We start from the raw sequence: 14,156 nt of genomic DNA, 5'->3' as shown, positions 1-14,156 counted from the left end.
CCCGCGTCAGGCTCTGTGCTGACAGTTCAGAGCCTGGAGCCTGATTTGGATTCTGTGTCTCCCTCTCTCTGACCCTCCCCCGTTCATGCTCTGTCTCTCTCTCTGTCTCAAAAATAAATAAACGTTAAAAAAATTTTAAAATAAAAGATAAACTGAGGCATATTAAAAAATTTTAAGAGTTTATTTGAACAAAAACCAATTTGAACAGGGCAGTATCCAACCTAGTGGAGAGAAAGGAACTCTGAGGAGCTGCACACAATGAAAGACTTTTAGAGGCAGAAGGGGGCAGAAACAAGGAGGTTATACTGGCAAAAAGGCAGACTGGTTATTGCAAGGTTACTTTCTTTGAGGGGATGGCAGGGATGTATCACACGGATTACCTAACTGGTACTGATGGGGCAATTCCTGATTGACTGGTTAAGATTCCGGTTCTGGCAGAGATGAGACTGTAATTGAGTTAAATCTCAGTTTGGTGACTTGGAGCTGAGCATAAGCAACTCCATTTTGGGCCTGTTGTCTGGGTTTTAAAAGCCCAATCCAGGGTAGTTTATAGGAAGGGTATTCTGCCTTTTCCTCTAGAATGTACATGAGACTCTCCAGGGCCAAAAAAATCCTTTATGAAATACAAAGATAAGATCATAAAGATTAGTCTAGTAAAATACGTATATAGCAATATTGGTGGGTGTTTTTTTAAATTTTATTTTATTTTTTATAATATGTGTGGTTTGCTCTCTTTTGTTTTGAAGCTCATAGTTAGGGCAGAAAATGTGTCCATGGGCCTGTGGGGAGGACTGGGGGTGGTGGCTGACCATGCTCCCCTACCCTTCCCATCCCGTGGACTTGTATGTTGTTCTTGGATTTGAGGAAAGCTGCGCTGAGTGCTGGCCACTGTCCTTTTGAGGCCACCTCTTAGGTTCACCACTGACTCAAGCTTTTGCTCAGAAAATGCTACCTCATCCCTAATGGCTGCACAACCGGGAAAATATTATTTTCAGATGTTTTAAATTTGTGCGGTGAGAAACATATGTCCTGCCATATGGAGCACAATAGGAGCTAGTTAAGGCCAAAGTGGAAACCAGAATTGGGAGGTCTCTTTTTTCTGTTTTTGAAGTCAGACCTGCGGGCCAGATTTCCCCAACCAGCAGCCGAAGCCGTGCTCTGAATTGGAGTACGTGTGCATCAGAGAGAAACCGTGTACACAAAAAGGCAAGCCCCTCTCTTTCTCTCCAGCAGTGCATCCAATTAGGGGAGCTGTACGGTGCTGCTGTAGCCCCATCCGGAAATCAAGTCACAGACAACTTGGCAAAGACTCCAAATTCACATGCACCATGATATAAGATGTTAAAATATGTTTGCACAATAAGATAGTTGCACTAAGGCTGCACATGTGAAAATTTGCAACGATTAATTTTGAAAATAAAGCTCTTAGAGTTCTAGTAGTAACAGGGTTGGACTTTCACATGAAATGTGAGAAAGAAATGAAAAGAACACTAGAATATGAAAAACAGCATTAGCCTATCAGTCACTGACTCACTCAGCAAGTGCCGCTTTTGTGTGCCATCCAGAGCTGGGCTCTGCAGAGGGAAGATACGTAAGAAAAGCTTCCAATCCACCCACTCCTCCCCTGGCTTCTGCTTTCAGAACTGCTTGGTTTCATTCACTGAACTGCTCCACGTACCAGGCATTGTGTGATTAGCTCTCACAGAGCTCTCTGATGGAGGAAACAAGCAGGGAATCAGATAACTGTCTTATGTGAGCGAAGATTTAGATAATGGGGATGCTAAGGGAGCTCGGTGGAGGTCATTTGGACGGGTCGTAAGGTCAGAGAATGCTTCCCAGAGGTCATGGCACCTGAGGTGCGACTGAAGTTACCTGATGTATATTCAGTTATGGCCTAAGGTGATGCTTGGCTTCCAACCCCATGATTCTGGTTTGGCAGCTGAGCTAACATCATACTTGACTTTTCTGGAGCCTATGGGTAGTGGAGGATGTGCCCTAACTCTACTCTGTGCCCTGGCCAACAGAAGGCTCAGCCTTCAATCTCTGCCCAAACAGAACACCCTGCTGAATTACTGTTTCCAGTCTGGAAGGTAGGGATCTCCTACTCTCAGTCCTTTCAGAGCAAGGAGAGAGTGAGAGAGAGAGAGAGAGGGAGAGAGAGAGAGAGAGAATGTGAGTGGGTGAGGGGCAGAGAGAGAGAGGGAGAGAGAGAATCCCAAGCAGGCTCCACACTTAGTGTGGGACATGACTTGGGGCTTGAACTCACCACCATGAGATCACGACCTGAGCCAAAATCAAGAGTTAGATGCTTAACTGACTGAGCCACCCAGGCCCCCTGAGGTCTGATGATCTTAAGTTCAATGAGTGGCTGCTTTTTCCTAGTTCTAGGTACCAGTTTGACACCTCTGTGGGGACTTGTTGTCTTTTTTCCCTCTCATGTATCAGAGGTGATCACTCAGAACCTTAACATGATAGGCTTACAAGAGAAAGATGTCTTTATGGAAAACCAGGGGCGGGGGGGGGGGGGGGGGGAGGGGAGGCGGAGACTGTTCCCTCAGAGGGAGTGGTGGGGAATTCTGTTGTAGGAATGAAGGCAGAGCCAGATGGAGGGGAGTTAGCTCCCCTATGGATAATAGGAAGCCAAATCTGTTGTTATCCATGGAATTAACATGACAAAAAAATGGAGTTTTAGGAAAATAGCTCAATGATGGGATGTAGGATTCATTGGCTAAGAAAAAAGTGTAGAGGCAGGCAGACAAACTAGGGCAATAGAACAATGGTACAGGGTTAGTGTGGTTTTAAGTATTGGCCTTAGAATAGGAAAAAAAAGATGAAGCAAAGGAAGAAGTGGGAAGACTTGGAGGGAGATGGGGGAGCATGTAATAGAGAAAACCAACAATCAATGGTGATGAGTTCATGAAGATAATTGATCTGATTTAGTATGGATAAAGGGATTGTGGCTGTTGACTTGCAGTGATACTGGTTTCATTATTCTTTCAAAGCCCTATCCTAAAAATAAGTTCTGTACACTGAGTATGGCCATATGCTTTAAGATTGGGCATCTGTCTTCCCCAGTTTCCCTTTTCTTCCTGTCATGTTTCACTGGTCTTGATCCCCCCACCCTTAAGTCCAAGGACCCTACAGTCACAGCACAAAGGAGAGCATACCTATTCTCCACCTGTGCTTGGTAACAGGCAGTAAGGCTTGGATCAGAAACATGTAAGCAAGCAAAAGCAGATAATAACCTGGATACAACACTTCAGCTTTTTATATAATCTTGATTACATGTAGTTTAGTAAAATATATTACTTTGTTTTAATGCAGAGCTTGAAGAGAAAATTTTTAAAGTCCCCTACTCTTTGAAAAGCGGAATCAAATGAAAAAATAATTTTGAGTTGAATTACGGAAAAAACAGTGATTAAGTCTGAATTCATGAAAACCTTGTTTTGAATGGCCAGATTATTTTGTAAATGTGTTGGTTTCCATGGTCAGGATTTTTCTAGTCTCCAAATTGTGTGACATTGAGGTTCTTAACATTTTTCATTGTGAAACAACAAGAGTGAATCTTTTCAAAAAAATTTTTTAATGTTTATTTTGGGGAGAGAGAGAGAGAGATTGAGTGCAAGTGGGGCAGGGGCAGAAAGAGAGGTAGATACAGAATCAGAAGCAGGCTCCAGGATCTGAGCTGTCAGCTGTTGAACCCAGAAACCGCAAGGTCATGACCTGGGCTAAAGTCGGACGTTTGACTGAGCCACCCAGGAGCCCCCAGCAAGAGTGACTCTTGATGTTTGCTGGCCATTTCAAGTTTGTCTCTTGACATACCTTGGACAAGGTTCTTTCAGAGCACAGAGATGGACCCTCACAGAAATCCAACTCCAGCTTTAATTTGAAAGGAAACTCTTCCAGGCCAGTCTTCTTTAAGAGCACAGTCCATTGCCTGGAATGCTTTGAGATATTGCATTCCATTCTGAGTGCTTAAAAGCCCTCAAGTGGAAAACTCAGACCAGTCTCAAAGAACTAGCCATGTGTTGATAGGCAACTTCTCTGTGCAATTTCTTTCTGTTCCTTACTGCTAGACCAGCATGATGTCAGTGCTGGAAAAAGTAAGCTTTATGTCTTTGCTGCTTTTTCAGTTTCTGTTTGGAGCATTGGTGTTGTGTTAATCAAAGGCTCATGGGAAATATAATGTCTGGTGCTGGTACTCAGAGCAGAAGAGCTACAATTGATTAGAACATGGAAGGCTCCTTGTAAATGTTATAAATTGCATTGTTGGGTTAGTGTAAAGCTACAAAATAAAATACCTAAGTCTGTTTCCTCAAACAGTTAATATCCATCTTGTGTAGAGGAAAAATTGAGGTGGAAGAGAGGGGAAGGCAATGAATGTTCAGCTGGAATAAAAAATACAATAGACTCCTCTGAGTAAGCTGATGCTTTTCTCCCCATAGAACTCATTTAGGTTAATCTTATATTTAAAGCTTTTAATATTAAATTATAGATAAATGGTCACTTGGAAACATTCAAGATGGCAGAATGAAACAATTTGAACACATATTTTTATTACTCTACATTAGCATAACGAATTTGAGATGTTCAGTCAACTCCTTTAAAAGAGAGAATAGAAAAAGGGAAAAAGACAAAAGCAACGTTTTCAAGAAACAGAATTAAAACAGAGAACACCTTTCACCTGGTCAATTATTTCAGAGCAAGAGATAAGGCTCCTCATTAAGAACTGGCATCAGAAAAAGTACTTTGTATGAGGAAATTAAACAAGAAAGAAAAAAAGGTAGAGCAGGAAGCAAGGACTGTGGAAAATGTTTCTACATTTTTCTAATTACTCATTTCATTTCCTGGAAAGAAATGGCTGCCCACCGGTGGGTTGATCTAGTTTAATATTTACCTCAAAGTACAATTTTATGGTCTAACCTTTATTAACAAAGTCAAAGTTACTGAAGAAAAGTGAATGAACTTCAGAAAAATGCAGACTTTCTGATAATTAGTGGCTGTGTTAGAAATGTTGTCTAATTTTTCTCATCCCTTGTGCTGGGTGATGAGAGGTTAACTTGGACAGATAATGCAAACAAAGAGAACAGAAAAATCCAGCAAGCCTGGACATTTCAAGCAACCCCTCTCCCCACCTTTTTTTTTTTTTTTCTATTTTAGAAAATTGACTTGAGATCTATATAGAAAATAAATGAGGTCCTCTGCACTTGACCTCAGCTGGTGGAAAATCACCTAACTCCCACCTCCCCAAATCCTTGCACTTACTTTCACGTTTCTTCTTAAAACAGTTTCTGTAGATCAGAGGAGTGATCACTCCTGCCCACAGCCACCTTCGTGAAGTGCCTAGCCCCCATAGCAGAGGGACATATTTATTCACTCTTTGAGCTCTTGGGTGTGGGAAAGAGGAAACTTCCATCTGACCTTTCAGCACATTCCTTTTCTAAAAGTGACTTTTTCAGTGTGAAATCTCTGATGTGGTTGCATTTGACCGAAGTTATTTTATTTTTAACCCATCTAGCAGTGAACCCACATTTACTATTACTGCCTATGTATGTAATAGGGGGTGAGCAGAGAGTGGTTTGACTGGTTGAACTATTATTGAGGTTCAATCATGACTGTCATCTCATTGCAGGTGTTGGTTTTCTGGAAGGTAAACATACAAATAATACCTGACTCTTAATATCTGGCATAGTATTTGTGAATAAATGGTTACCTTGATCAATGTAATTGCTATTGTTATTATAAACTACTAATATTACTTCTAGACCATGTACATGTCTAGGATTAAGAAACTTATGAACTCTGGGGTGCCTGGGTAACTCAGTCAGTTAAGCATCTGACTCTTGATCTCAGCTCAGGTCTTGATATGGTCATGAGTTCAAGGCCTGTGTTAGGCTCCACAGTGGGTGTAAAGCCTACTTAAGAAAAAAAATAAACTTATGACCTCTAATTGCAGTCTGGAATAATAGATTTAACCTTTCTGGAAATATCTTTATACAACAAATACAGCAAATACAAATACTTTTAACTTAATTTTAAAATAGATTATTTTGGAGTGCCTGGGTGGCTCCGTCAGTTAAGTGACCCTGGATCTCAGCTCAGGTCATGATCTCACAGTTCATGAGATCGAGCCCTGCATTGGGCGCTGCACTGACTGCACAGAGCATGCTTGGGATTCTCTCTCTCTCTCTCTCTCTCTCTCTCTCTCTCTCTGCCCCTCCCCCACTTGTGCTTGCTCTTGCACTCTCTCTCAAAATAAATAAACATTAAAAAAATACTAATTAAATAAACATTTAAAAAATAATAAAATAAAAGGGATTATTGTACCAGCCATTGAACTTAAGGGCTGGACAAAATTAGGCATCATTAGCAAGAGGACATCAGAACTAGGCAGGATAAGCTTATGACCCAACTCCCTGCTTGTTGTGTCTATTTCCCAAATGGAAATCACTATACTTCCCTAGCACAGGACGGTGTACTGAATTCATATCTATCTATGACATATTACTCAATAATAATGACTGAGGCTCATATCAATTGACATGTGAGTAACACCCCTAAGTACTATTAGGGATGGTCTGTCATCACTCTTTTGCTCTCATTCAGAAAATCCAATTAATTGCCTCTGGGTTGAAACATTGGGCTTATGGAAGAAGCAGCAGAGAAGCCAGGTGAAACTGTAAAATGCTGATTTGGGCTTTTGGAGGCAGATGTTCAGATTGTACAGGGGCTGGGAAGTCAGAGTGACAGACCCAATGGGGTTAATTTATTACCTTTGGAATTGGTGGAGGCTTTGTCCAGAAATAGGCAAGAGCAGTGTTTCTCAAACCTTAATGGAGTATGGATCATCTGAAGATCTTTTTATTTTTTTTATTTATTTATTTATTTATTTTTTTAATTTTTTTTTTCAACGTTTTTTATTAATTTTTTTTGGAACAGAGAGAGACAGAGCATGAACGGGGGAGGGGCAAAGAGAGAGGGAGACACAGAATCGGAAACAGGCTCCAGGCTCCGAGCCATCAGCCCAGAGCCTGACGCGGGGCTCGAACTCACGGACCGCGAGATCGTGACCTGGCTGAAGTCGGACGCTTAACCGACTGCGCCACCCAGGCGCCCCTGAAGATCTTTTTAAAATTCAGATTCAGATTCACAAGGCAGAGGACTTGAGATTCTGCATTTCTAACAAGCCTCTGGGAGATGCCACGAATTCTACTTTAAGTAGCAAGGGATATAATGGCTACTAGGAGATCTTTGGTAAAGGAAGAAAGAGTGTGTGCCAAAAGGTGAGGAGAGAAAAGATAGAAGAAGGGACTCTGGATGGAAATTTGGGTCACAGTGCCTGAGGCTGCTGAGGGTCAGGGGAACTGGGTTTTCAGGAAGCAGATCCAGTGCCAGGAGAGCCAAGGGACCTGTGGGGACAGAGTCCAGGTTGGTTCTGTAAGCCATTTTTCTGGGGAGGCAAGTTGTATGAGACCAATGTTTCAGGATAAGTATAATGATTCAGTGTTAGTTTTCTGAATGGCCTCTCCTGGTTAGAAAGCTCTTTCCATAGGTGGAATAGGATCTGCTGTCCCTCCAAAATAATGAGAGAACCTATGTTGAAAATCTCTATGCCAGTAGAGGATTATAGTTAAAGAGAAGCACTGTTGAAGTCAGGCATGGGTTCCACACCCAGCTCCACTAGTTACAAGTTGTTTCTTGCAAGGTTATCCTCTCTAAAACTCAATTGTCTCATTGGCACAATAGGGCTAAACAACTGCTTATCTAGATACAGTTCTCTCTATGTCCAAGAGATCGTAAGCACCTTGCTTGGTCTGTCAACTTTATAAAACTGATTTCCTGCTTGCAGGCACTGAAATCCAAGATGTTCTATATTAGGAAAGTTTATTTCATTCTATCAATATATTCTCTTGGACCCTGTACTTGGAATTCGGTCTTTGTTATACTGACTATTACACTCCTTACTGAGCAAATAAACATGGCATATAGGCCTATTTTTCTAATCTATAGAAAGACGTTAAGATGAGAGTGAATTTGGTATGTTTCAGGGACAAAAAGACTTCTGCTGTGGTTCAAACAGGGTGGTCAAGAAAGAGTGATATGGGGCGAGATCTGAGAGACACAGGGCCAATTCACAAAAGGCTATGTAAGCTTCAGAAAGGATTTCAATTTAATTAAATCAGCAGTGATGCAGTGGAGGTTATTTAGATGCCTAATGATTAAATAAAAATAGCAATGATACCTACCATTTATTGAAGGCTGACCCTGTACCTTGGTGGTGTTAAGGATTTTTGCATATGTTAACATTTAACTCTCACGTTAACCATATGAGATCCTATTATTGCCTACATTTTATAGATGGGTAAGTTGAGGCTCAAGAGGTTAATTAAAATGCCCAAGGTCACCAGCTGGTAATTAATAGGAAAAAAAATACCACCACACTGTACCCTTCTCAGTCCACTGCTTATTTCCATCCATTGTTTCAATTTGGGTTTGTTTAATTGCCAGTAATTGCCAACGGTCATGGCACCTCGAGGCTGCTAGTCACACTGGCTCCCATGCAGCAGCGTGTGTGGACGTGGACCTGATGCAGGTGGAGCTCTCTTGGCAGTTCTGAGAGAAGCACGAGCGTCTTGTCACCTGGACCATCCTGTCATTTTCCCATCTGCACATCTCTGCATTCACACACGTCCAAGCCCCTATATCATCTTTATGACTCTAACCTGCCTTCCCTCAGGCCACAGCGAATCACTGCTTTTCATTAGGTGGTGTAATGAATCCATCTGCCCGGTGGTACCTCCAAGCAGCAACCCTCACCACACACATCTGCTCCCACGAAACTGCAGCAAGCGGCGCGACCTCTCGGGGATCGCAGACACCGGGAGAGACTTGGTTTTTATGCCAGCACACATCTCTCCCATCCTCCCTGGTGGAGCTAGCTCCCTTTATGTGGCTTAACAGGGAGATACGATATTCCTAAGCAATTGGGGACAATTCTGAAGGGCAGTCCTATTGACAGGCTTCCTGGAGTGGATGAGAGATGATGACAGGGATGAATTTTATGGATCAGATCATGTCTCTTTTACAACACATTGTCCTTAGAGTTTCACCGCAGCTCATGAATGTGACTAACACAGGAAATTGTGAAGACTGGTTACCAGCAGGACGGAGGCCCAGGTTTCTGATTCTGCAGGCCCCACGCTTCATTCACAAAGTTGAAAGAGTCACTCTAAATTCAAAGGGAAGCAGCTGCCACAGAGAACTCAAATGGCAAATCAGAGACCCCACTCGGAGTTGGCAGGAGACAGCAGGATCAAACTTCTCTTCTGGTCCCTAACTTATGACAACTATTGCTATTGCCTGGCTTTTAGCAATTGGCATAGGAAGATATTTCATCAGTGGTGTCAAAACAATGAGGATAAAAATAATCACCGCATACTGAGGCCCTGCCATTTATGAGATGCAGGCATCGTTTCTGGGAAGTGTAGGAGCACATAATGCCCATTGTCCTCTTAGTAATTGCCTTGGTCCCCAAGGGTCCTAATGGGGAAGGGGCTTAATGAGCTTTGGCTCCCTAGAAAAAAGGAACAGAAACAAAATATCTATTGCTCAGAATATAACCAGAATTATCCCCAGGACAGAAAACTCTGGAGTTATGTAGGAAAGAGTACTTCGCGACTGGTGAGAGGAAGAATCTCTCTATTGCTAGGAGACTTATTTTAATATGGAAGGTAGTATACATAATTTTTGAAGTACATAACAAACACTCTGCTTTGTTCAGCAACTATTTATTGAGCCAGTACTTCCTAAGCATAAAGGATACAGATACGAATGTGGCAAAATATCTGCTCTTGGGCTAACAGCTCAGTGGAGGCATAAGATAAACGAGAAAAGCATGGAGAAGCAAGTGGGTCTGCGTAGAATTACTACTGGGTGAGGGGCACCTGGGTGGCTCAGTTGGTTAAGCATCTGGCTCTTGATTTCAGCTCTAGTCTTGATCTCACGGTTCGTGGATTTGAGCCCCACATTGGGCTCTGTGCTGACAGTGTGAAGCCTGCTTGGGATTTGCTCTCACCCTCTCTCTCTGCCCCTGCCCTGCTTGTGCGCTCTCTCTCTCAAAGTAAATAAATAGACTTAAGAAGAAAAAAAAAAAGAATTACTACTGGGTGGGATTAGAGAGGAAGAGAATGGGGTGGTGAGGAAAAGCTTCCTTGAGGAGGTGACCTTGAAGCCAGTGACTGAATGTCAAGGAAGAGCCAAGTATGCAAAGTAGAAGGGAAAAGCATTCCAGGTAAAGAACCAGCTTCCAGGCTATAAGTTGACCATGAGGTTGGTATGTTTTAGGGGCAGAAAGACCCCCTGGCCTGGGTTTGAGGAGGGTAAGTGAGAAAAAATGATAGGATGTGAGATCTGAGAGGCAGGCAAGAGGCCAGATCGAATAGGGATCTCTAAACCATGAGAAGGATTTGAACAAAGCAAGGAGAACAGTTAGGAAGCTATTGAAGTATTCCACAAGAGAGGTGAGGACAGCTTGATTCCAAAGTGTGTCAGCAGAGGGATTGGGAGAAATGGATAGATTCAGGCTATCTTTTACAGGTGGACTTAAGAAGCTATGCTGATAGGGGCGCCTGGGTGGCTCAGTGTCTGACTCCGGCTCAGGTCATGATCTCACGGTCCATGAGTTTGAGCCCCACGTCGGGCTCTGTGTTGACAGCTCAGAGCCTGGAGCCTGCTTCAGATTCTGTGTCTCCCTCTTTCTCTGACCCTCCCCCGTTCATGCTCTGTCTCTCTCTGTCTCAAAAATAAATAAACATTAAAACAAATTAAAAATAAAGTTCTGCTGATAGTTTGGATGTGGGGATGATGCAAAAAAAAGTTATCAAGAGTAATTTCCAGATTTTTTTCATGAGCAAGTGTTACCTTTTAATGACACCAATTGGTGATACCATTATGGTACCATTTACTAAGAGAAGACTGGTGGAGAATTGGAAGGGAAATTCAAGAACTATGATGGGCCATAAGTTTGAGAGGCCTGCTTTGACATCTGTGTGGCAGTGCTTAATAGTCCAAATAGTTGGTGCAGGCAGTGGCAGGTGCATGGATGATATTTAAAGCCCTAATACTGGATGAGACCATTTAGAGAGTGGGTGCAGACCTGGAAGAGAAGGGATCATTGCACAAACCCTAGGCCACTCTGACACTTGCAGGTCAGAAAAATGAAGTAAATTTAGTGAAAGAGCTGAACAAGAGGCAACTGGCAAGTGGGAAGCAGAACCTGGAGAGTGTGTTGAGAGTCAGAAGAAGGTATTCTAAAAAGAGGGAGTGATGGATCCTGTTGACGTCTGCTGAGAGGCCGAGTATAATAAGGGTAGGGATGCTCACTGGCTTCTACAACATGAAGCACAGTAGAACAGGAAGCCAGCAGAAGTGGGCTGAGGAGGGAGTATGGGAGGAGGGAGTGGAGGCAGTGACCATAAGAAACTACTTCAGGAAGTATTGCTGTTAAGGAGAGCAGAGAAATGGGGTTGTGGCTGTGTGGAGATATGGGGCCAAGAGAGGACTGCTTTTCTATCTATATTTTTAATATGGGAATTACAAGATCATGCTTTGGTAGAGGGAGTGAAATGGATGATGGTGAAGAGAAGGAAAAATTGGAGGAACAAAGTCCCTGACACGGGTGAGGGAGGATGGGAGCCAGGGGGGGGGTGGGGGGTGGGGGACAGTTGGTTTGAAGAGAGTGGGACACCTGATCCTTGGTGATCTGAAGGAAACCATTGAAGGCTTAGGGCAGTAGTCTGGGTGCTCACATGACAAGGGAGGCCTTTCTGGTCACTTCAGTTTTCTTGAGGAAGAATGAGGCAAGGTCACCGGTTAACACTGGGGTGGGGACAGTGTGAAAAGAGATGTACAACAGTCACTTAGAAGAACGGGAGAGCAAACACTTGGAGAGTGTGACAGAGCTCCTAGGTGGTGCTAAAGGGCACTGGAGACTTGTGACCTTGAATTAGAGTGAAACTAGTCAGGAGAGTTGTGTTGAAAGAAAGCTGCAAAATATGGAAGTGTCCCTATAGTTCTCACAGCGCTTCCTACCTGCACTGACTTGAGTAGCCATCAGCATAACCCTGGGGGGCAAGAAGGCAGTGTGAATACCTCCAGTTTAGAGATGTTCATGGTGTAGCTTAAAGAGATTAAATGTCCAGCCTGGGTCACAGAAGCAAAGCATCTGACTCTAAAACTTATGTTCATTCCATCACACCAGCATCTGTGGAACTGACTTCACAGCTAGCGTGATCATAGAATGAAGTATGACAACAGACCCATGGCCTTATCTGTTTGGAAAAGATTTTTAAAGTTGATGCTGGAGCAAAATATGGCTAAAAGATTTGTTGAAGGTGATTTATAATAGAAGAATTGTTAAAAATTCTTACAATATGCCCAAAGAAAAATATGGTTGATAAGTGTGGATGAAAAATGATGCTAGCACAGCATGATGGGTAAGAGGGTGGGCTTTGGTATAAAAAAATTACCTAGGTTTATAACAAATTGTTTTGAAGAGAGAGAGGAGAGAGAGAGAGAGAGAGAAAGAGAGAGAGAGACAGAGAGAGAGAGAGAGAGAGAGAGAATTCCAAGCAGGCTCTATGTTCAGCACAGAGCCTAATGCAGGGCTTTATCTCACGACTACAAGATCATGACCTGAGCCAAAATCAAGAGTTGGACACTCAACTGACTGACTTATCCAGGTGCCCCATAACAATTTTTTTTTTTAATTTAAAAATTACCAAGTTTCAAAGCCTGGCTCTACCAGCCTCGGGCTTTGTGACTTCAAAGTAGTTTAACTTCCTAAACTCAGTTTACTCATCTCTAAAACGATCATGATAATATTACTTTCCCTCACTGGGTTGCAGTGAGGATTAAATAAAATAATGCCCAGAAAGAATACAGTACATATACTGTTAGGGCTCATTAAAGTTTTACCATTATTATTACTAGTGAAAACTAAAGATGCAGTGTGAGGAAGGGCTGCTGTAAAATTGTGTCAACAGTTACATAATGTGGACTCCAGTCGTTATTTCTCAAAGGTGGTTGATTAAAGAATTAACACAGTACTACTCTAGATAGGAACCTAAGATTATTTATTTTATTTAATTAATTTATTTATTTTTTAATGTTTATCTATTTTTGAGAGAGACAGAGACGGAATGTGAGTGGGTTAGGGGCAGAGAGAGGGGGAGACACAGAATCCAAAGCAGGCTCCAGGCTCCGAGCTGTCAGCACAGAGCCTGACGCAGGGCTCGAACTCATGAGCTGTGAGATCATGACCTGAGCCAAAGTCTGACGCTCAACCGACTGAGCCACCCAGGCACCCTAGGAACCTAAGATTATTTAGCAATAACTTGCCACCAAGTCCTAGAATAGAAGCCTAATTGAAAAGCTAACAGATTTGGCTGATAAAACACACATTTTGCTGTTGGCTAAAAACAAAAACAAAAACAAAAAACTCAAGACCTTATGCATATTTATTTATGCATATAAATATGTCATTTAAAATCTATACAGGAAATTCAAGCAAATACGTAATACTGGCCAAAAAACTACATATAATTTGAAAAATTACAAATTCAAAGAAGACATGTTGGGTCAGCAATGTGAGTGACTCTGATCATACCATGTGGGCACTTTCTATCACATTATAGCAACATTTCCAAAGATGAGGAGCTAGCTGACTGTCTTCTCATCAGAGGAGCTCTGGTCTGTCCATATGTGGGACTTCGCTGATGAACCCCATCCTATTTTATCGAGTTTCTATCATGGTCATCCAAGTTATTTAAATAAGGTCATGATGTAGTAGTTCTGGTATTTCTGGTCCCTATGCTGGTTGAATGCTGGCTTATCCAGACCAAATATTAGACAAAACTAAAGAGGAAGTCTATGCAACTTACAGTAGGGGATCATATATAAATCCTGTGTTTTATGGAGTCTGACAACTTTTTAAAAATTTATGTATAATAATTCTATTGAATTAAATAGTAGAGCTATGCCATGCTGCTCGAAAGGCTACTTTACCTTTCTGGTCTGACTCTTGGAGGTGTTAGTAACTAAGAGATTGGATTTGCTAAGCTTAGGTCTCTCTTAGGTTCTGGCATAGTTCTCACTTG

The 14,156-nt window shown here is 42.3% G+C and overlaps 1 long non-coding RNA gene across 1 annotated transcript in view; it reads left to right on the top strand.

Moving 5' to 3' along the window:
* The window catches only part of LOC109263415 (uncharacterized), a 146,650-nt gene that overhangs the window by 130,439 nt on the left and 2,055 nt on the right, over window positions 1–14,156 (top strand). The window lies entirely within an intron of this gene.

This window comes from Panthera pardus, unplaced genomic scaffold (genome assembly GCF_024362965.1).
Source record: "Panthera pardus isolate Hobbes unplaced genomic scaffold, ASM2436296v1 HiC_scaffold_17, whole genome shotgun sequence".
NCBI classification, from domain to species: Eukaryota; Metazoa; Chordata; class Mammalia; order Carnivora; family Felidae; genus Panthera; species Panthera pardus.
Note: the sequence above shows the minus strand (reverse complement) of the source record. Positions and strands in the feature narration are given on the sequence as shown.